Here is a 25,600-nt window from a genome sequence, read left to right on the forward strand (position 1 = left end):
GTGCGGTTCAAGAGAACCTCTACTGCATGTGGTACTTGTACTGTCAATTGGTGTCCTAACACTATGGCATCGCTTTGTCGGATTGCTAAAGCTGTCGCTGCCACTGATTTCAGGCACGCAGGCAGAGCCTGAGCTACGGGATCTAATGTACTAGAAAAATAAGCACATGGTTTGTGTGATCCTGCTTGTTCCTGTGTGAGTACTGACAAGGCAGTACCTTCGCGTTCTGTAACAAAGAGTGTAAACTGTTTATTGTAACATGGTGTTGCTAAAACAGGTGCTTGACATAAAGCTTTCTTTAGGCTTTCAAAAGCTTGTGTATGTTCCTGAGTCCAAGGGAGAACAGTCGATATGGCTGCCTCCTGTGTTGTCAACTGAATGAGTGGTTTTGCTAGAAATGCATACTGAGGGATCCACTGCCTACAATATGAAGTGAGGCCTATAAAAGCCCGCACCTCCTTTTGTGTCTTGGGTATTGGCATGTTAGCAATTAACTGGATGCGGTCGGGTGTAAGCTGCCTTCCCTCCTTGGACAGCGAGTGCCCAAGGTAAACAACTCGCTGGACACAGAATTGCAGCTTAGAAGGGGACACCTTGTGCCCCTTTTCGGCCAAAAATCGTAGAACCGTCAGTGAGGCTTTTTCACATTCAGGTTCGCTTCTAGCGGTGATCAGCAGATCATCGACATATTGAAGCAGGGCAGTGTTGACTGGCATGTGGATACTGTCAAGTTCTCGTTTCAGTGCTTGGCTATAGATGCTGGGGCTTTCTGTGAATCCTTGAGGTGCGCGTGTGAATTTAAAGCTTCGTCCATTTAAACTAAATCCGAACAAGTATTGGCTTTCCGGATCTATTGGGACGCTGAAAAAGGCATTCTTGAGATCAATTACAGTAAAGAATGTTGCTTCGGAATCAATGGCTGTCAGTAATGAAGAAATGTCTGGGACTACGGGGTATTGTGGTACAATACATTTATTTAATTCGCGCAGATCAATAACCAATCGATATACTGGCGGGGCTTTTGGGTCAGTTCGTTTAAGAATCGGAATTATCGGTGAATTACATACATTGGAGTCGGTTTCCACAACCACTCCTTGGGTAATAAGCTCGTCAATGATTTGCAGTAAAGCCACTACAGCATCTGGGGGTAACTTGTATTGTCGCATTCGTGGTAGTACCACTCCTGTCTTTAGTGTGACTCGATATGGTGTAATGTTCATGCAACCAACATCTGTAGGACCTATGTTTTAAAACTGGACAATCGTGTACATAATGGCCTGGCTGTTTACAATAGTTGCATGTCCCTTTTACGGGACCTGCTGAGCCACTGGACTGTGTCATACCCTTTTTATGACCGTCAGCTGGAACTGTCTGGGAAACTAGCATTTTCATTTTCGTGTCTTTCATGCGTCTTTGTTCATGTTCTTGTTCCTCTCTAATTCTATTGTGATGGTACTGTAGCATTTGTAACATTTGCGACGGAGTGTTACCTTGCCAGGTACTCTCGAATTTCAATACTCTATTCTTAACTTGGGGCAAGGAATTTTCAACCAATTTTGTCACAAACAGATGTGGATACGACTCGCTACTTGCTTTTATTCCACTATTTATACCAAAACATTTTTCAAATCGGGAATAGAAATCACTAGCGTCTTCATCTGGTTTTTGTTTACAGGCTGAGATTGCACCCCAGTCTTCCTTTTTCGTAGTTAATAAACGTGGCAGTACCTGTACTAGTAAACCTGGTAGTGTTTTGGTCTTTTCCCCAAGCCCTGAACCTGGACCTCGAGCTTTTTCTTCGTTTTCTAATGCTGTCCAATCTATCTTCTGGTCTCCCACCTCCCAATCCTTTTCCTTGAGTTTTTCGTAAATGCCCGCAGGCATTAATACCTTCAATATTGTCATAATGTCGGGGTAGGCAATAATATGGCGTCTAGGCCATGTTTATGATACATGAAGTACCCTGGAGTGTCCCTAGGAGGAATGGGAACAGCTTCTTCGAGTACCCCTTTTCTAGTTTTTATCTGTCTTAATTTCGAAAAGAGCGGCATATTGAGAACTGATCTGATACCTAATTTTGAACACGTTTAATACAACAAGACACAATAATGAACAGTCATTCACACCACAATATACAGAACGTATTTAAAACATTTTAACATTTAACATTTAATGAATAAACAATGATGGCCATTTAGGGAACTAGTCACTAAGCATAATACTCGGTACTAACTAGATAATTCTGAATTATATACTAGACATACTTGATATACTGCTAAACAGTACAGATACACTGCTGAAACAGTGCAGACCGGATTTGTGTACCCAAACCCGTCTTGACCGGCACAACCTATGTGCACGTCAGAACGCCTCCCCGACAATGGTACTCACCGGGTAGCTCGGAACAGAAGGCCTCGGAACTGAACTGAACTGGACTTGAACCGGACTGGACTCGACTCGAAACTTCGGAAACTTCGGAAACTGGTGGGCCTCTGTATACCTCGGATCTTGCTCTCTCAGCTAGGCTCTGGTCGGGATACTTCGCACTTCTCACCGCCTCGTCTGGGTGTTGATCGCAGCCTCAGTTACCCCCGCTCGGCAGGAGGGAGATACAGGAAATCCTGTGGGTACGCGTTGTTGTCCGTCCAGCTGTGACAGGAGACCGGGCCTGCAACGCACCTCCGGCGCGTGAGATGAGAAAGTGTCCCTATTCGGGCGCCATATATGTGGTAAATAATTTAATTACCGGAACTTAATTTGATGCGGAAAAATCTATAATAATAGCTCAGTAAAATAAGAGGCAGAATCCGTGGTATTAGAGGTTCGGAACGGGCTTTATTCCAAAATCAATTCGAATTGATGGACTCCATATTCCATCACCACGAAGGTTCAGGAAGTGAAGGACCAACTTTATTGACAGGTAATCATTTTTATACAATAGGCATTACAGTGAAACAGATGCAGGAGGCGTAACAATTGATAACAAAGATAAAACATACATACGTAACTAAAGTGGGTGTAACTAGGCGTAACTAAAGAACGTCATTAGGTATGATGTCACAAGTAGGTGGCACCATGAAAGAATTTCGCAATGTCAGCAGAAATACTCGGCAGAGATGCGCGCGCAGCAGCATGACGTGCAATTGACGTGCAACTAGGGGGTGAAGGGGACTTGACATTTAGCTCTACATGTGGAGACAGAAGTCTGGGGGGTCAAGTCAACCTAATCCCAAATCATATCTAACATCCTATGTTTAAAGAACTATGTTATCCAAAAAGAAAGGTCTTTCGAACAAAATCTATTCTATACTGACTGTGAGTGCGTGTACAAGCGTCTAAGTGTCTACACTAGATGCGAGGGCAGAAATCTTCCATAGTAACAGGGCTATGAATTACTTGCAGAAAGACAGAGAAGCCGGGCCCTTTGCTCGGTAGCTGGAAGAATGTTTACTTAAACTACTGTTCTGCTTGGGTTTTTGGATCGGGTGGAACCCGCTCTACAGAGCCCTTCTAACCCAAAACAGAACGTTACCCCCTCCCTAGGGTCTTTTTACACCCAAATAACCACATATATACGTACCACCTAAGGACAGGGAATTCCTATTATATATATATATCAAGACCTCACAGCCTCGCAATCTCAGCAACCACAGTCTCGCGGCCTTAGGCAGACCCAGAATCTCCTACCCATTCGGCAGCGACACACACACGATCTCGCGACCTCAGTCAGGTCCAGAATCTCCTACCCATTCGGCAGCGACACACAAAGTCTCGCGACCTGGGTCAGGTCCAGAATCTCCTACCCATTCGGCAGCGACACACTCACGATCTCGCGGCCTCAGTCAGGCCCAGAATCTCCTACCCATCCGGTAGCAACACACAAAGTCTCGCGACCTGGGTCAGGTCCAGAATCTCCTACCCATTCGGTAGCAACACACAAAGTCTCGCGACCTGGGTCAGGTCCAGAATCTCCTACCCATTCGGCAGCGACACACTCACGATCTCGCGGCCTCAGTCAGACCCAGAATCTCCTACCCATCCGGTAGCAACACACAAAGTCTCGCGACCTGGGTCAGGTCCAGAATCTCCTACCCATTCGGCAGCGACACACACACGATCTCGCGGCCTCAGTCAGACCCAGAATCTCCTACCTACACGGCAGCCTTAGCACGAGCTCATCCTATTAGTACACGACAGGGGAATTGGGACTATATATCAGATCACACAAAGACTATTAGTTGAGCACAACCTGTTCTCTAGTTCGAGGGGCTTGTTTTCCCCCCCATCCAGTTACCACTTACCTGACCAGGATTAACCTCTGTTCATATTACGGCAACTCTGACTAAAGAATAGGCTATCCTCCTATACAAAAGTACACAACACATGCTAACGTACAACAAGCTAAATACTTTATTTAAATGCCACATGCACATTCGCAGAGTACATTATATATATATACAACCTGCAAGGAAAGTGAAAGGTTAAGTTGTATACTCTAAAGAAAAAGGGGTCGACTTCACCTTTATGGTACGTAGCCCGTGCTCAATGGTCATCTAGGTTCCCTTCTCGTCTATGCCTCGGCTTAGCCTGGAAGTCACCCCTCTGCAGTTGTGGGTCTGCTCCCTTCTCCCTCTCCGAATCACTGGAACCTCGTCCTTATCGGCTACTCTCTCCTCTTTGGATTCAAGTTCATCATCAGTCTTCCCTGGAATAAGTAATAGCTCTTCTGCTAACGGCCAGATGCCGCCTATGGTCTAGAAGCAAGTGCCCTTATCTCACTCAGACTTTCACTAATATAGAAGTGCATTCCCTCATGGAAATTTCCAGCTCGAAACCTGCCGCCCACCAAATTCCTGTACCTCCCCGTACCAAGGACACTTTCCCAGCCGGCCGGCCTGATGTAGTGTCTTCGGCATGAAGAAAAATACAATCCTTCGATAAGGGCCGGCCTGAACCGGTTCTCTCCGAGCGAATAACACCTCATAACTAAAACATCCCCCTCCCTCTGGAAAGGTCCCGGGCTGCCGGAGCAGAAAGAAAGATGGAGTCTCTCCCGTTTGAGGCCTACCAGGCCTGAATTCAACACAGCTCCATGAAACAACCTCACTATAGAGCAAATTATCCTCAAGGCTAACGAATCTATCCCCTAGGCTATGTGTGTAGGCCCTGAGCTAAGGGTAGGAGCACGGGATGGTGTCACAAGTGTCTAATAGATAGGCCCTACTCACTACTCCAGTCCTTAGACTCGGATGGAAAGAGACTGAAGTCATATGGATTGCTCTGCAACACCGGAAGGCCGGGAAAATCGAGCAGTACATTCCACCCTTGACTTCAGTCTATTATATATATACTAAACGGAACTAACATCTGTGGAAGAATAATATGAAACAAAACTAACTGATCTATGTCTAGTACCAGATGTGCAGAATTGAAGCAGTGAAGGGATACACTGAATAAAACAACAGATAGAAATTAAAACAACAAGAGCAATCAAAATGCCACCTAATGTGTGGCGTAGCATATTCATGTCTGGCAACCAGTTAAAGAGCCAGTCAAACCAGCTCTGATCAATGTGTTTCCTAACTTCATTAGTTAGGTCATGCAATTTATCTATGTGTGCACGAATGGATTGTGTATGATCAGATAAGTTAAAACAGCAGAGGCCTTCAAAGTCCGAGCAGCCATGTCCATGTTTAAGCAGAAGATAATCAATGGCTGCTCTATTTTGCAAGATGGCTCTACGTTCACCCTGGGCGTCTAATAGTAAGTCAGATAAGACTGTGGAAGTATGATTAATAGATTTGACCATCCAGCAAGCCATTTTCCCAATGGATTTAGCATTATAAACCGCCAAAGCAGGGACACCAATAATTGAAACAGCTAGACTAAGGTATTCAGACTTGGAATATAAATGCAAAGATGAGTCACAATCCTCCTGTAACGTAGTTGTATCTCGGAGCACACGAGAGTTGGCATTTGGATGTGATGAGAACATAAGTAAACTAAGTCTAGTAATGGCACACGGGCCTCCGGAAATGTTCGCAGGGACATAGGGCCAGGAAGTATTACCACATGAGAAAAGCCATCCGGCAGGTAGCAATATTGCACGATAGTGACTGGGAGTAACTACCAAACTATTGCAAGTCATATTGTTCTGGACCGAAACACATGTGGTCGGTGTCCTCTGGAAACACAGAGTTCGTTCATGAGATGTGAGAACCGTGGCGCCTCTTAACTTGAGACGTAGACATTCAGAAATTGCATTAGGATTACATGTGAGGAAAAAGCATAGATCACCTTGTGTAATGTTATACGTAGTTATTTGGGATTGGATGGGAAGTTGCTCATTCGGCAGTTCAGTACATAAAGGACAATATGCATGGGTAGCAAAATCACCCAGAATAATATTCGGACGAGCCTTTGAAACGTTAAAGATGCTTATTAACGTGTCCAGCGAGGCGGGGACAGCAACTAGGCACGTCGCTAAGATATCGTGCACAGATCTCATCGGTGTCAAACAGAAGTGAGGGGCATCAGTTACTTTTTTCGCCAGCAGTGTCCAAAAGTTCGATGACGAGTCCCACGCATTGAAGGAACGCAACACTCTGGTTCCCAATTCATCCCGGGTTAATGGGATCCCTTCTCTCTCTCCGAAGTAGACCGAACGGTGTCCAGTACCGACACATCCTGCAGCAACAATCCAAAGAATGATCTGAAAAAGAACCAAACACAGGCATTAATCATTCTCGTAAATAACATTTATTAGCTGGGACAGCTTCCCAGCTATCTTTCCCTGGCCTCATAACCAAAATGGTGTTATCCTGACCGGTGGCAATAACCTCTGCTTGTTCAGGGGGATTCTTAGGCGATTGCACCCAAATCTTGGCTCCGGGGTTATCCGTAGAGCCAAAGCCTTTCTGGCCTCGTACAGTTAGCAAAGTTGGGGCAGTGCCTTTCATTATTTCACCACTGAAAACAGGCATAATGAGTAATTGAGCCACTCGGTCGGTGCGGTGTATCAGCAAGTCATTCTCACTGCTATTTAGCAGAAGTACCTTAATCTCTCCCTGATAGTCGCTGTCAATTACCCCTCCAAGTACCTGGATGCCTTTTACAGCCAGCCCCGATCTAGGGGCGATCAATCCAAAATTCCCCGGTGGTATATGAATACCAACACCGGTAGCAATGATGACCCGATTTTTGCTTTTTAGAACGGTGTCATCCATGGCATACAAATCTAAGCCTGCCGACCCTGGGGTCGCTCTGCATGGAGCCAGAGCTCCGGAAGTAATTTCCCAATACATCACAGTTTCATTAATTACATTAGGCATAGTCTCAACCTTTGGGGGGAACAAACGCATAAGTGGAGATTCAGCATTTAAAAAAGGACGATTATTCAGGATTAACAGTGCTTGGGGTAAAAAGTCTCGCCAATTTTTATACTTGTCATCTGTTAATTTGCGTAGCTGATCCTTTAACAGGCCATTCAATCTCTCCACCAGGCCCGAGGCCTGCGGGTAGTAAGGTATATGAAAGATCCATTCAATATGGTTTTCCACACAGAATTCCTGTACCAATCTTCCACGAAAATGGGATGCATTATCAGATTGAATTTGGAATGGCACACCATAATACATCATAATCAATTCTAATGTTTTAATGGTATTCAATTGGGTGGCTTGCTTACATGGAAAAGCTACCAGCAAACCACTATATGTATCGACAATTGTGCAAACATATTGACAATTTCTGCTCATGGGAAGGGGTCCGATGTAATCAATCTGCCAGATTTGAGCGGGCAATTTCCCGCGATGTAAATGACCTCTAACAATTTGGGGTACTTTACGCTGTCTGATATGCTGACAGACGGGACAATGTAGAATAACATTTTTGATTAGGTCCAGGGGAATATAAATTCCTCTATCAGCAGCCCACCTGCTAGTGGCCTTCTCTCCAAAGTGTCCTGCCTTCTGGTGTGCCCATTTCGCCAATCCCGCAATATCAGGATCTTGTCTGTCCACCACTGCCTCAGCAATTTTAGATTTCTCATCTGCAATGTTATGAAAAAATTTGTCAAGAGAATCTATGGGGGTGTGAGCATCCACATGGAAGATGGTAACAGTACTCTGTGGGAGCATTTCCCAAATCTCTTGCCATAACTCTTTTCCCCATAACTCTTTGGAGTGTAACCTCCAATTATGGGAATGCCAGGTCGGTAACCAAACGGCCAGTCCATTGGCAGTGGACCAGGAGTCGGTGAAAATATGGCATACACCCGGTAACTCCTGTTTCAAAACTTGATAAACGGCATAGAGCTCTGCGAACTGACTACTCTTCCCTTCACCAGTTGTGCTCAACAGTTTCTGTGTGATCGGATTATAAGACACCGCCTTCCAGTGCCGTGTAGTTCCAATAAATTTTGCTGACCCATCTGTGAACCACACATGGTTCCTGTCCTCGACGGACAAATCATCAAAAGGTTTACCCCACTTGACAGGAGACTCCTGTTCTAAAGGTACAGAACACTCACTCTCAGTCTCAGTCGATGGTGCTTGCGCCACTTGCTCATGTAAAGACGCAACTCCTTTCGGACCCACACGTGCCCTGTCTTGTATGTACCATTTCCATTTAATCACACTCGCCTCCTGAGCATGCCCAATTCGATGAGTTTTTGGTGAACTCAAAACCCACTGCATAATAGGAATTTCAGGACGCAAGAATATGTCATGTCCCAATGTTAATTGCTCGGTATCCACCAAAGCCCAATAACAAGCAAGTAGCTGTTTCTCAAAGGGTGTATAACGCTCACCAGCATCAGGTAGCTTTTTGGTCCAAAACCCTAATGGTACTTTGCACCTGCCTTGTTTCTGCCACAGACTCCAGTTTGCATAAGGGCCTTGCACAGACACATTCAAATCCACATCACCATCACGTACAGGCCAAAGATCCATAGCATGTTGAATTGCCTCTTTCGCTAGACTAAATGCATCTTGTTGTTGCTTACCCCATTCAAATGCATTCTTTTTACGTGTAACACGGTACAACGGGGCCAATATTTGACTCAAATGAGGAATATGCTGGCGCCAAAAACCAAATAAACCAATGAAGCTCTGGGCTTCCTTCCTATTCCTCGGAACCGAAAAATCAAGAATCTTCTGTTTAACTTGAGGGATCACCTCGCGGTGTCCCTCATGCCAATTAATACCTAAAAATTTTACAGCTTGGGACGGACCTTGTAATTTGTCCGGATTGATCTCCCAACCTTTCCCACGCAGACACTCAATGACTCTATCTAATTGTGTCTGAACATCCTCTTGTGTTTCGCCTTGGATCAAAACATCATCAATATAATGACATATCTGAATTTTGGGATGAACTGGTACCTCAGTCAAGTGTTCTGCCACCAGCCGGTGACAGATCGTAGGGCTATGCACATAGCCCTGAGGAAGACTTCTGAACGTCATCTGACGCCCGTTCCACGTAAAACTGAACTGTTCCTGACACTCAGGGGCAATTGGAATGGAAAAGAAAGCATTAGCAATATCGATGGACGCATACCATGTACCTGGATGTGTTTGGATTCTTTCAATCAGGGTGATAACATCCGGTACTGCAGCAGTCAAAGAGGGCATGTGTTTGTTCAATTCTCGATAATCAACAGTCATGCGCCAAGAATTATCACTTTTACGCACCGGCCAAACAGGATTATTCCAAGCAGAAGTAACTGGAGTTATAACGCCTGCATCAACCAACTCCTGAATGGTGGTACTAATCTCTTCATGACCACCCGGAATACGATACTGCTTCTGACAAACCACTTTGGTCGCCTGGGGAACTTGTATGGGGGGCATCCTTAAACGACCAACCCGTATAGGTCTGGACGAGATATAATGCGTCGTTCCAAATTGGTAACACCCATCATCAAGATGCAATGTCATTCCCTTCAAAATATCAATTCCAATTATGAATTCTAGAAGTGGCACCACTAATACAGAATATTCCTTTCTAGGGATTCTACCTATTCTCATTTCAAGCAAAGTTTGAACTGCAGGGGTTTCCTTTCCTCCTAATCCGGTAATAGTGAAAGGCTGCCCTGTAAATTTCTTTGATTTTCCATGAATAAGAGTGGCCTCCGCTCCTGTATCAACTAATGCTCGGGCCCTTTGGATATTACGATGTCTCCAAAAAAATATCAATATCTACATAGGGTCTATTATCTCTGTGAGCCCATCTGTGTACCGGAGCTTGACCTATTTCCTAGTCATTCTTACTGCATTCTGTGTACCAGGACAAATCAGGATAAAGACTCTCACGTTTCTTAGGTATCGGTACCTCCTGTTCATATCCATCTCTATTACGAAATGGATTCCTGTCCTCTACATTGCACTGCGAGTTTCGATCGGCCAAACTGTATCGATCCTCCCTCCTTCTCAATTCAGGGGATTGATCCCTATCATCTCTACGTCTACTGTAAACATGATCATTTCTCCCCCTTTCCTTTTCCCCCTCTCTCTCCCTGTCCCGCTCTCGACGAGGGGACAAATCACGTACAGGACGCCGATCATCATGACGATCAAAGCGCCCACGGCGATCATCATCACCGCTACCATCAGAACAACCACGATCACACTCAGTCGTCCGAACACGCCGGGCACCCTCCTTCCGGTCCAAGCCCCGTTTGCGAAACATTTCCCACAAACGAGCAGTAGTCTCACCATCAATATCCTCCCGACGCACACCATCAGCCAAAAGACCAGTAAAGATATCACGTCTAGTAAATTTATATTCACCAGGAGTACGAGTGTCAGACCGGGACTGACGTTCAGGTTTAAACCACTCACCCAACTCACCGAGTTGGCGTACCGACTCCAACACCGTAGATAGTACATTACCAGTCTGATTAATCAACAAAGTCATCATGACCTGCTTGTAGGCAACAGGAGAAGAGCGAATGATACGATTCCGCACCGAAGAAGTCAACAACCCATCAAGCAACCTGTCAGCAGTGCCCAGAAAAATAGCCGTTTTCATCACTTCCTCCTTAAGACGTTGCGCAGCATCACGCAAGGTATACCATGGCTTGTCATTGACAGGCCAGTCAGATTCAGTAGGATACTTCAAATTGCAACCTTCAGTCGCCAATTGGAGCAAAGAAATTTGACCACCACCATTATAGTTACGAAAATGATCTTGCACAGTAGAATCCAAACTCAAAGAACAAAATTTCAAACAATCGCCAGTGTCCAACATAATACCAGCAGCGCCTAGTTCATAAAGGCGCACCATCCATGTGAGCAAAGCCTCACCAGTCCGCTGCCGAAAGCGCAGCAAAATGTCACTAATTTCTTGTTGGGTAAAATCTTCTAAACAGTCTAAAGAAATACCCTGCGGAGCATTGGGAGACTGCTGCAACTTCCGACGAAAAACCGGGTGCGCAGAAACAACGGGACGAGCATCACAAGGAGCCCGAGCAGTACGAGTAGAGGGACAGTCAGTGAGAAAAGTATCAATCCCGCCCGAAGAACGAGCGCAATCACGGGGTGCACCATCAGAGGTGCGAGAAGTAGACTTACTGTCAGGACGGGAACGAGAAAGCTCATGCATAGCACATTCCTCACCCGAGGAACAAGACGTAGTCGAGTCCCAGATATTACCATCCCATTCATCAGGATTCCAATCCAGTCCAGCTTTCGCCACGACCAGACGCACTTTACGCGACGAAACACGACCACGCCTGTTCTTGTACTTATAACGAGCAATCCGCACAGCCGCCCTTTCGGCAACCGTTTGGTAAGTGTCAAGTTTGTCGGAAAGCAACTTATTTTGACACCGCAATAAAGTGTTAGAATTCTGAATCTCAACAAGGTGTGATTCCGCATCCTTAAAAGAGATCTGCAATTTCAGCAACCTCTCATGCAGAATCCGATACGCAGACAGAATAACCCAACCTCTGCGCCCCAAAGCGGGAACCTCCTCACCCTTCAAGACAGGTGCCGTCTGCAAACAAGCAATCACGTCAGTCGGCTCCGCCGACTCCAAAGAAGAATTCCAATTTTCACTCAGACCAGTAGAATCAGCCCACTCTCGGGCCAAGGCACCATAAGGCGTTGAATCCCATCCGGGAATATCAACGGACAATTTAAGAGTAGATTTCGATTTCCTAGAAAACATCGCGAAAAAGAAAGAAAAAGAGACGCAGAGAAAAGAAAGGAAGAGAGAAAGAAAGAGAAAGAAAAAGTATACACGCAAATATACAAAAAAAGAAAATCACGCACACGCCGAAAGCAAACACAAGACAACCACAACGCACACAGGTTACGTAAACAGTTCGTGACGCCAAATGTTCTGCTTGGGTTTTTGGATCGGGTGGAACCCGCTCTACAGAGCCCTTCTAACCCAAAACAGAACGTTACCCCCTCCCTAGGGTCTTTTTACACCCAAATAACCACATATATACGTACCACCTAAGGACAGGGAATTCCTATTATATATATATATCAAGACCTCACAGCCTCGCAATCTCAGCAACCACAGTCTCGCGGCCTTAGGCAGACCCAGAATCTCCTACCCATTCGGCAGCGACACACACACGATCTCGCGACCTCAGTCAGGTCCAGAATCTCCTACCCATTCGGCAGCGACACACAAAGTCTCGCGACCTGGGTCAGGTCCAGAATCTCCTACCCATTCGGCAGCGACACACTCACGATCTCGCGGCCTCAGTCAGGCCCAGAATCTCCTACCCATCCGGTAGCAACACACAAAGTCTCGCGACCTGGGTCAGGTCCAGAATCTCCTACCCATTCGGTAGCAACACACAAAGTCTCGCGACCTGGGTCAGGTCCAGAATCTCCTACCCATTCGGCAGCGACACACTCACGATCTCGCGGCCTCAGTCAGACCCAGAATCTCCTACCCATCCGGTAGCAACACACAAAGTCTCGCGACCTGGGTCAGGTCCAGAATCTCCTACCCATTCGGCAGCGACACACACACGATCTCGCGGCCTCAGTCAGACCCAGAATCTCCTACCTACACGGCAGCCTTAGCACGAGCTCATCCTATTAGTACACGACAGGGGAATTGGGACTATATATCAGATCACACAAAGACTATTAGTTGAGCACAACCTGTTCTCTAGTTCGAGGGGCTTGTTTTCCCCCCCATCCAGTTACCACTTACCTGACCAGGATTAACCTCTGTTCATATTACGGCAACTCTGACTAAAGAATAGGCTATCCTCCTATACAAAAGTACACAACACATGCTAACGTACAACAAGCTAAATACTTTATTTAAATGCCACATGCACATTCGCAGAGTACATTATATATATATACAACCTGCAAGGAAAGTGAAAGGTTAAGTTGTATACTCTAAAGAAAAAGGGGTCGACTTCACCTTTATGGTACGTAGCCCGTGCTCAATGGTCATCTAGGTTCCCTTCTCGTCTATGCCTCGGCTTAGCCTGGAAGTCACCCCTCTGCAGTTGTGGGTCTGCTCCCTTCTCCCTCTCCGAATCACTGGAACCTCGTCCTTATCGGCTACTCTCTCCTCTTTGGATTCAAGTTCATCATCAGTCTTCCCTGGAATAAGTAATAGCTCTTCTGCTAACGGCCAGATGCCGCCTATGGTCTAGAAGCAAGTGCCCTTATCTCACTCAGACTTTCACTAATATAGAAGTGCATTCCCTCATGGAAATTTCCAGCTCGAAACCTGCCGCCCACCAAATTCCTGTACCTCCCCGTACCAAGGACACTTTCCCAGCCGGCCGGCCTGATGTAGTGTCTTCGGCATGAAGAAAAATACAATCCTTCGATAAGGGCCGGCCTGAACCGGTTCTCTCCGAGCGAATAACACCTCATAACTAAAACATCCCCCTCCCTCTGGAAAGGTCCCGGGCTGCCGGAGCAGAAAGAAAGATGGAGTCTCTCCCGTTTGAGGCCTACCAGGCCTGAATTCAACACAGCTCCATGAAACAACCTCACTATAGAGCAAATTATCCTCAAGGCTAACGAATCTATCCCCTAGGCTATGTGTGTAGGCCCTGAGCTAAGGGTAGGAGCACGGGATGGTGTCACAAGTGTCTAATAGATAGGCCCTACTCACTACTCCAGTCCTTAGACTCGGATGGAAAGAGACTGAAGTCATATGGATTGCTCTGCAACACCGGAAGGCCGGGAAAATCGAGCAGTACAACTACTAGACAGGAATGCATTGGATGGGGAGCGGAGCAGATAATCTCGAAGGTGAAATACAGTTTTTGGCAAGCAGACAGGTCGAGTCAGGCACCGTTAGCCGCGCAGGGAGTAGGACAAAGTTCATGGATACAGATGCGAGCTCAGACTGGAGCTTTCAGAGGCAGAAGGCAGGAAAAGGCTTAATGGCAGAATCAGGGCCTACTCGCCTGGACTGTAAAAATGGGATAAATGAACCATATAAAGCCGGTGGCCTTTCATACTTAGGAATAGAATATCCGGCCCATTCATGGCGGATCTGAAAGAGGACATGTTGACGGTGGACGCACATGTGTTTGCGTCTTCATAACTGGAACTGGAGGAAACATACATGTACTGGTGATTTATACATGAAACCGTTGGGGTCCAAGATAGGGGACATAACTGATCATAAAAATCCATATTTCCACATGAGGATCAGTTAATTTGTTGAGTCCCCTTTGCAATTCATCAAGGTCATGCAGAACTAGCATATCATCTACTGCCAGGTTTCCCATAGGTAGGATATTTTCATTTTCTGTTTGTGTTTGACTTGACCTGCCCTTAAAGTACTTTTGTAGTTTCAATTTTCTCATGAACGGAAGAAGTCTATTTTTGTGTGTGCATAATCAAAGTTAGTAGGGAAACAATATGACAATTCTAACGATAAAGTCTTTGTTTCCTCTTCGCTTGACTCCATATTTTAAAGATTGAAGACTGTCTATTGCTTTTCCTTTTTCTTCTTTTTCTTTGCGCTGCGGCAGAAGCCTTAGGTTAAGGGTCCGGTCCAGCCGTAAAAAACGTAGCCCCTCTACTACCGATGGTATGTCTATGCTCATGCCCGCTCAGCCAGTTGCATTATTCTCATCAGGATCCGTTTCTACCTCCGAACACAATTCTGAGCATGTTTCTCTACTCTCTACGTGTGGAGTAGATGCTGCATTTGCTGAAAGTTGCTGATGCCTCATATTATTAAAGTGCCTTGAAAAGTTGTAGATCCGCCCTTTCTGGTAATCCAGCTTGTTGCGAAGAAATTTGGGGGGATATTCTCAAGAACGTGTGATAATTATCGCAAAATTAGCTTAACGCAACTTTGCATATCGCAGTCCATCGCGGGAAAACAACTCTGTGTTAACATAGTATTCTCAACCCGGCGGCACCATGCGATAGTCTCACGATAACGCGTCAAATGATCGTGTTAAAATTAAAACAAGCCCGAAAAAACACGAAACACGAACGCAAAAAAGTTGCGATGTGGCCAATGGCGATACAAAAATCAGTGTTAAGCTGCGCCAGGCCTGCAATTCACACACGTCAGGTGGGAAAAATCACTATAAAAGTAGAAAAAAATACATACAAAAGCAAAACAACTGTGAAGCACAATGGAGGGAGCAGGAACAAGTACAGAGGACAACCAGATCCCCACAAGCCCCCTGGATACCCAGGCCAGGACCTTGGGGTCAGGGAAAGGCAAGGACAAGAAGAAGAGGAAGGCGCGGTTCAGTCCGCAGGAAAACAGGGTCCTGATTAACCCCTTCAGTGCCCGCCCCTTTCCCCGCCCTGTGCCGGCCGTTGCATTAGCGGGCGGGGTTTATGACGAGCTGGTCTCGTCATGGGCACAGCGCAACCGCGGCCCATGACGAGACCAGCTCGTCATGGGCATTGAAGAGGTTAAGGAGGTGATAGAACACCATCAACTACTGTTTGTCACCTCCACTGTGTCATTAGCAACAAAAAATGGTATATGGCAGTCCATCGTGGACAAGGTGAATGCAGTCGGAGTGCTGAAGAGGACAATGGAAGAGGTCAAGAGGCGCTGCAATGATGTGAAGCGTAAAACCAAGCAGAAACTCGCAAACAACCAGAAGGCAGCAATGCAGACTGGAGGTGGGAGTCCCGTGCCACAGGAGGACCTGGATGAGATGGAGGAAATGGTGTCCACAGTCATCAGTGGGGAGACGGTGGCAGGAGTCGGGGGACCTAACACTGCTCAACATGACCTGACACAACAGCAACAGGGTGAGTAATGACCAGGGACTGGGGGGACGGGGGGAGATGGTTACAATGGCACACATGCACAATTAAGCATAGCACAGTGCACACCCACAATGACTCTGGAGCATGTCCCTGATCCCCTTGACACACTGCAGCACACCTAGGAACAGCAAGTAGGCCCCCGTCGAGTATGTGCCATGAGGGGGCCCTTGTGTTCATGTTGGGTGTACTTTAGTTTTTCTACCACTACTTACTGTTAGTATGTATTATGGGGGTATCAATTCAAGCCGGTTTCATTTTTGCAAAACCCTGCTCCATCACATATATGTTTCCGCAGACTTTCCAGCCTCTCTACTACACTATACCTTATTGATATCAACTTTTCCTGTCTTTTGCTATAATGATGCCAGATCATGTCCAGCAAAAACCCCGGTGCTAGCAATAAAGAGAATATATTGATAAAAGCAGCATTTGGTATTCTAGCAGCTAAGTAAAAAGCATCTGCTTGGCAGTTCATGATCCAGTGGGTGCTCTGAATATTTTCAGTCACTCAATAGTTGAGTGTGCAGTGCGCCTTGTATAAGAGCATCACCATTACAAATGGAACATTTATAATTGAGTGAGATGGTGCAAAAATGTTCTCACCGCTGGCACAGTGATAATTCGAAAGCTGCAGTGGAATAGCTCTGTAATCAAATCACTAGGAAATTCAATTCATGAGCGGTTTTCTACCTACTCAGACTGATGTGTCCTCACATGCTTTGCTACTGCTTGCCTACTTACCAAGTCGCATACTGGCCTTTGCTCTCTGTACCATCCAACTTTTACTCTGTTGGCAGATCCTCTGTATTGAGTCACAACTACAGTAGGGAAAGTGGCCTTTTTCTTAGGAATCATTCATCATGTTAAACTGATAACTGGATGAAGGTAGAAGCTCAGCAGGGGTACATGCTGGTATTTAAATTCAGGCTCAGCTCTGTAACTGATGCACTGTGTCCTGTCCAAAGATTCTCTTACAGACGCAAAAGCCACTGACTCCTCTTGTACAGCTACAAGCATTCTAATGCTGTTTGTGATATATAGTGACACTTACCTCTCCAGCAGCCACAGACCACATACACAGCGCAACAATGCCTCTCTTTGGCTAATATTTACCCCAGACAAACTAAATAACATAAAATAAATCTAAGAAAGTTTTTTTGGAGAGAGGATAAATATTTAATCAGGCAGAGACAAAATAAGGTAAGGGGGAGGTGGTTTATCATAGTAGCTGGATGCCGTTCACTGAGCTGAGAGGCAGTCATAACTAAAGCATAAAACTATTATGAAGTCTGTGCTATGATTTGCCCAGTTACCTCTAAGAATAATCACTAGCCCTGCATATGCTTTAATATTATGTACATAAACATTATAAAGCTTTCTACTTTCTTCCTTGCCTATGGAATGTGATCTTTTAATTCACAAGACTAACACCAACTAGCTTGTCTATAGGCCACCTTTGATAAGCTTCTGTCTTAAATGAAAGGCTATGAGCAAAAGGTTGAAGAGTCACATAAGATAACTAATTACTATGGGGCCTATGCATCAACAATGCCATTTGCGATTCCTTATTAGCGAAAAATAAGGAATCGCTAATAAGGAATAGCAAAAGGCTATGCATGTAGGAATCGCTATTCAAATAGCGATTCCTTAATATTCCTTATTACCGAATCGGTAATACCGAATCGGTAATAAGGAATACCTACCCATTCATTCCTATGGGCTTGGAGGCCCATAGGAATGAATGTAAAGCCTGTCTGTATTAGCGATTCGGTATTACCGAATCGCTAATAGCGGGAGCACTTTCAAGGGTGCCAGGGTGTCAAAAGGACACCCTGTTGCACCCCTGAAAATGATATGTGCACATATGTTGCACACACACATGCTCTAAGGGCATGTGTGTGCGCAACATGAAACTTTGAAAAATGCACAAAAGTGCATTTTTCAAAGTTTTTGCAAATTACCATGCAGTTCATCTTCATGGTAATTTGCTCCCCCTATTAGCGAAATCGCTAATTTTTTAACTTTGATGCATTGCATTTAAGGAATCTCACTTTGGGATTCCTTAAATGCAATCGCTATTTAAGGAATCGGTATTTAAGGAATCCCTATTTAAAGAATCGCTATTTAAGGATTCCTTAAATAGCGATTTCTGCTTTTGGGTTGATGCATTGGGATTGGGTATTTTTTCCTTAATACCGGGAGCTATTACCGAATCGGTATTTTACCGACTGGATTTTGGGTTGATGCATAAGGGTGTATGTTGCCCAAACATGGTAGGAGTCATTATGTACACATGTAACTGTATGTTTTCAATGTTCCTGTGTAAAGTATAGTTTAAACTTTTAACTAATTTGTACTTGTTTTTTTAGTGCTGCTTATATTAATGATTGCACTTTGATGGGTGTTATTTTAAGGTGAATAAAGTTTCTTTGACGGACTGACTGACATATATAGCTAAGTAAGCATGACCTTCACAACCTAGGCCCTGAGGCTAATACCATTGCCCTATATTCTACTTGGCATAATCTTTAGTAGGGTGTGCTGGGGAATATGTGGTGTAGTGGATAAGGTGTCGATTTTGAAACCTGAGAGCCAATGTTAATATTGATAAAAAAAAGATGCTAATGGTACACTCGTATATATTAGCGAAATCGCATTACTATTATCACATTTGCCCATTATGAACTCTCCATCAACCCTGACTCAGAAATACATGATCAGGCAGGCTTTGCAACCTAGGCCCATGGTAAGTGATTGACAGGTCACTGGTGAGGTGGCAAACTCAGGTCCATCCCCCAGAAAAGTGTAGTGATACCACAATGGTCCAGGGAAATTTGCCCCAATACAGCACACATTACCAAAAGGGTGTGCGCATATCCAAAACATCATAATATCGGATGCCACATGAAGATAGGAACACGCAATCAATCAATCAGAACACAGCACACACAGTACACTCAGTGATCACGAGCCCCTCATGCTGGACACCTGAGCACATTACCCACTGGTTCATATTGTGTCCACACAAGGTCAAGGCCCACCTACATTTGTTATCAGGGACCATTTATTTATGACTCAGACATGGCCTGCATTCTTTTATAAAACATGGCTCACCAGATGTACCATGGCATCCAAAACTATACAAATTGATCAGATTGATTGTACTTTGAGTCTGTCCTCAGACCAGTTTCTGTAAGTTGCACTCCCGGCCGAAGTGTTTAATTAAACCATCTGTTCCTGTTTTGCTAAACACCTCTTGTCTTTTGTGTTTTTTCATGGTAAATTCATATTCAGGCAACACCTTGTTTCTAAACCCAATGATGTTATCATTGGCAAATCACAAATGTTCTCTATAACAAAATGCTGGTATGTGTAGTGCAATCGTATAATTAAAAATGAGTCAATCCTAATTGCCGCACACATAAACTTGTATAGTCTCCCAACCCCTCTGTTAAAGTACAGCAACTCTGCAGCGACGTTTGCGCTACATAAATGCCACTAGATGCTTACATTCTGTGGGTGCAGGGACTGGTCTTCAGACAGTCTCTGCACTCAGCACATATTCCCTCAGAACCTCCTAGCACAGTCATCTGAAGTAAACGAAAAAAGTGATAGGTGGAAAGCTTGAATTAATCTCGGCCACTGGAATTAATTGGGTTGTTTCCAAGTCTATCATTTCTTTGTCCGCTAGGTCACCTCAAATGAGACCTAGCCAAATGCAAATCAGCATTGGTGCTGCTCCAATACAACAGTCCAGCCCAAACTGCCAAGCCAGGTCTCGCTGAACTGGAACACAAGCAATACAAGGCCAGTTTTGCCCAGTTTTTGTCTCTTTGGTCGCATGCAGCTAGGTTCCAGTGGCACAGTGAGCACAGGACCAAAGTCTGGGCAAATCTGTTACACTTATGGCGTCATATTGAAGTAACCAAAAAAGTGATGGGTGGAATGCTTGAATTGGATTGGGGATGGTGGTAAAGCTCAATTCAATGAGGCAACGTGTCCCAAGATAAGGTAGAAATCAACATCTGAAAAATACAGGTAAATAAGAAAGGACAGACTCAAAACGAGAGCTTTAGGGCAGAATTAGAAAATGTATAAATATGTATATCAAAATTCAAAAGTTACAATACAGAGATTGTAAAGTGTAGATGCATAACGTCATTGCCATGAAGGCTCTCAATTCAATTCTTTATTAAGATGTGGATCTCAAATGAGGGCCACAGAAAGTTAAAACAAATCACACATAAATAGAATCACATTACATCTTAAAACCATGGTGAAAAAAAGAAATAATACTATTAGGATACAGGTACACATAAATCCTTTATGTGCCAATTATTTAAACACATATACTGGACATAGTTCATTAAAAGGCTGGGGTACAAAGTTTTAAACAAATATTCCACTTAATGTCCAATAAACTCTCCCTAAAGTATAGTACTAGTTATTATATGCAAAAGTGCTACATAATGAACCAGAGGAGATATTTGCACCCCAGTCAGGCCACAATCCTAAATTTAGTTAAATACCTACATACATTTTCATTACAATAAAAAATGTTTATGAACAAAAACTGTTCATAATCATGAAGAAATTACAATTGTGTGCAAATAAATGCTCTATAGCTACTTCAAATAATCATTCTTCCCTATCATAGCAGAAAGGATTATGTGCAAATTGCTCCAAGAATGTATAATCAACAGAGAGTCTTTGCGAAAGTCTATACCCAAGTCCAAATTTCACTTACAATTACAGGGGCCCAAGATAATAAAATTGTATTCAGTTGTATTCATTTGTGGGTTCTCAAGAAGAACCCCCACCCCCTACCATTGCAGCAGTCATTATGTACAAGTTACTAGAAAGTACACAGTCAAATGAATTCCCTCCCCTGGTATAGCCGCATTCCTGAGAGTATACTAATAAAACTTCCAAAAATTCTTAAAACATTTAAATATTTTTGTACATATTTCATTCTTTGGATTAAAGAGAAACTCTTGTACTGACACTGCGGTTTTAACATTATTTTGTAAAAAAATTGGCCGTAACAGCCGATGACGCTGAGGTAACAGGGCCAGACAAACAAAAAGAACATGGTTAAGGTCCTGATACTCCAATTCACACATGTTAAAATCTTTCCCTGTTTTCTCAGAAGAAGACCAATTTGCCGTTTGATCACTTAACAGAAGCAAATTCATAGAGAGTAAAATCAACAAACGGCGGATGCAATGGTCCAAATTCTAGGCCAGGTACTTCTGGTCTACTCTCAGATAACACAATAGGATATCACCTCCAACCTTTTCTTCGTCCTATAACACGTAATGTCTCTTTGAAAACTAACAGCACTACTAATACTTTATATATAGGTTTTTAATTCTAAAGAAGAAAGAGAGATCACAAACTCTTCCTGTACAATACAGCAATTCAGCGCCAGAGTAAAATCACGAGAGAAGGAGTATTTACCCACATCAGAACCAAAAATGTCATAGTTCAAAAAGCTTCTTATGGAATACTTTTCACTATTCCTCAGCTGATAGCCCCACCGAATCACACTAGCTAATCCTTGTACATAGGAGCTTATCAACACAAATTCCAACCTCATTGCCGAGGTCGAAGCAGATGTATTAAATTACATAATTTACGCAGAATCTGCTCATCTATCTTCTCAAGGAAGTCCTATTTTTCCACATTAATAGATTTAATAGCATACATTAATGTTGGTGGGACTTTCACTTTAAAAACAGAGCCTCTGCATAAAATGCCTTCGCCCCATTACAATATAAAATGAGCATAGCCCGTTTGCATGTGAGGCGGCTATACAAGAACAGTGTTCAATGTGGGCTTTGTCCGTTATGTTACCAGTTACCTCGGGGCATGGCCAAGCAGGCTACGATGGCAGACGTGCTCTGCTGAGGCGCCACGATCGGGCAGGCACATGGACAGCACCACATCGTCGAATCTGGCATCAAATCGTCTCACTGGTGTCGGAACAGAAGCTGCACGCAGCGATACCAAAGAACTTTGAAATACTACAGCACTCTCTGAGTAATCCGCAGTTGTTTTACCCCGGGGCCCGATAGCAAGATGGTGTCTGTCCGCGCTCAGCCCTGATTCCTACGCGGCTGTGTTCCAGGCACGAAAGCACATCTTCGGGCTGGGAGTGCCTAAGCACGACGACTGGAGAAGACCGGACATGTCAGAGCTCACTCGGCTATAATCACCCCTGCCAGCCGCCGCACGCCCAAAAGCTGCAGAAAGGGCCGGAGGCTGTCGGCAGCAGCCCGGCGCAAGTAGCAGTGCGACCTCACCTGATCAGTGAATTTCCCCGGAGAACGTTGGGAGCTACCCCTGAGGCGGACTTTGCCAACACCAACGTGCGGCTGACAGGGAACAGCTCGCCCGTGCCCCCCCGGTTCAATAATCGGGGCCGGTTCACTCCGGACTTGCCTGACTTCAAAATGGCGCCCGCGAGCTAAGGAAACAGCCAGACAGCACAGACCAACAAACGAACATCTCCAGGGGACCTTCGCTCTGCATACCAATAGGTGAGCGACGGGGATTCGTTCTGATTTAACTGGTGCTGGATGTGCGATTCCCCACACCGCAACACCTAAGGACAGACCACGCATAGCGACAGCCACTGCCTGACCTTAACATGGAAGCCTCAAAGGTGGATTAAAACCTACGATTACGTTACTGCTTCACCTACAGACACAAAAGGCGGGTGCCTGGAACCCCCTCGATGCCCGCCTTGTGCACTGCACCACCTATGATGCGCATAACCACCAGCAACTAGCACGAACACTCTAGGTGTGCGGGGACCCTCTGAACGCCATCCATACCGGGCGATACCACAGCGGAAATGCCGGAAGGGAGAGATTTGTGACGGAATAAAGGCTGGGCTCTGGTAACACACGCCACACGCGGTGGGGGATAAGAAACAAGTCGAGCGGGCGCGACTGCCGCCAGAGGTGCCCACCACGAGTGCAACTGGCGACTCGACGGAGCAAGCCCAACCGGGGTGGGAGTGACCAGCGGATGCACTATACACCTTACTTCAAGCGGTCAACTGGAGAGGTAACTTGGCCACAAAGAGGCACCAGACCGACTGCACCCCTACCGCCAGTAAAACAGGGCACGAAGAACTTCGCCCCATACAACGAAATGAGGAAGCCCAGAGCTACGCAACATATGACGGTCCCAGAAACTGCACCAGAGAACTTGCCGCACACTCATACACTGGCCAAGCTGTCCACGACCCAGCCGGAACCGACCATCTCGGACAAACTTGACCAAGCACTAGCGGCAATCGAACTTTCTAGAGTCTCCATGGAGGAGTGACTCGGCACCCTAACCACTGACATCAGTCTCATCCGAGACGATCACAGAAAGCTGGCCAACAAAGTAAAAGACAGAGAGAAGTCTATAGCAGACCTGCAACCCACTGTTAACGCACAACAAAAAACTCTCCAGACCGTCCTGGGCCGCCTGGCCACCGTGGAAGAGCATATGGATGATTTGGAGAGGCGCTCGCGGCGCTGCAACATCCGAGTGCTGGGACTTCCAGAAGGAGTCGAAGGGGCACACCCACTTGCATACATGGAGGCCTGGGTGAAATCTTTCACCTCAACCACAGACCGAACAGCCTTCTTCTCTATAGAACAAGCTCACCAGGTCCCAGCCCGCAAACCGCCACCCGGAGCCCCACCGGCGCCACTTCCAGGACCGTGACGCGGTGCTCAGGGCTGCCAGAAGACCGGGTCCCCTCCAGGTGGAAAAAAACACATTATGATCTTTCCTGACTATGCACGGGTGGTGCAGAAACAAAGATCATCGTTCCTAGAGATGAAAGGCCGACTGCGGGCGAACAATATACAATATTAATTACTATTCCCAGCCCGACTAAAAATCATTTATGCGGGCTCCACCCATTTCTTCTCCAATGCCGAAGAAACGTGCGAGTGGTTAGACCACCACTGCACACAATGCTTCACAGAAGAGGCCACACGGGAGTGGAAACAAAAAGCACCACGCAACAGACGGCGCAGCCCACAACAAACACAAAAACAGAGACTACACGGAAGGAGAGAGCTAACAGAAATACACGCCCTGGAATCCCCGGACCTGGAACAGATCATGCAAGACCGACGCAAGGTCTTGCAAGCGGTGGCAGATCTGAGGACCACCCAGCCGTTGGAAGACATATACTGTGCCCCGCACCTTTTCTCATCGGAAAGAGAAGATGATAGCGATGAGACTTAATCCAAAACCGACTCAATCACCTTGCCCCGGGTCACCCCACACACTGCCAATGATATGCACTAATGGAAGCGCAAGTCTGTAATCAGAAGTGACCTGCTCGACCGGTAGACCTATGCTGCCACACAAAAATAGAACACACCCGCAACGTGCACCACGTCATCCCTGATGGTCCACAGTCCAGATGACATACATTGATCCTGCAAATGCCCTGTCGGGACTCCGCCTCGTAGGCATGAACTGCCACCCCCATGTATCAATTGTTCATTCTCTAGTTCCATGAGGGTCAGTTTGGACGTATCGGCACCAACGATAGGTCCCAGGCATTGGGACTGTCTCCCAACCGGGGTTATTGGTTCACAATCCCGGTTCACTCTAACCCTTTACCCCTCAGGGAATGCACGCAACAGGGCAGCCATCCTACTCGGATGGACGTCACCGACCGTTATTTCTGACAATCACACGGCTGGGGCACCGCCAGAATCCATGACGCAGCCATCATTTATCACACCAATGTGCACAGGTAACAATCACCGCATACCCAAATGCAGAGCGCAGACATTAGTATCATAACCTTAAACACACGGGGCCTCCATACGCCTAGCAAACGGTACGCAACATACTCCTACATTAAACGCCAAAACTCACAATTAGCATTCCTACAAGAGACACACCTCACATCGCCAGAAGTCAACAAACTACGGGCCAGATGGCACGGAATCATATGTGCCAGTCATACTCTGGATATGCACGGGGCGCGCCGGTCTGGGTCCGGCCGGGCACCCCATTTCAAGAGCTCCGGAGAGTGGTAGACAGGGAGGGTAGATTTGCACTGCTGGGTGGGCTCTTAGACGGACAATCCATCCTATTAGGTAGCATATACGCCCGAATATTGAACAAGACAGATTCTGGGATTCCCTCACTGGGGTTCTAGCCCAATTTGCATCTATCCCATGGATCTTAGGGGGCGACTACAACTGCACGCTCAATATCGCACTAGACAGAGCCCACCCGCCACCACCACACTCTCCCGCTCCGAAACAGACAGGGCGCTTTCGATGATGGATCACGCACTGGGCACTAGTAGACGC

This window comes from Triturus cristatus, chromosome 5_1 (assembly GCF_964204655.1).
Source record: "Triturus cristatus chromosome 5_1, aTriCri1.1, whole genome shotgun sequence".
Taxonomy (NCBI): Eukaryota; Metazoa; Chordata; class Amphibia; order Caudata; family Salamandridae; genus Triturus; species Triturus cristatus.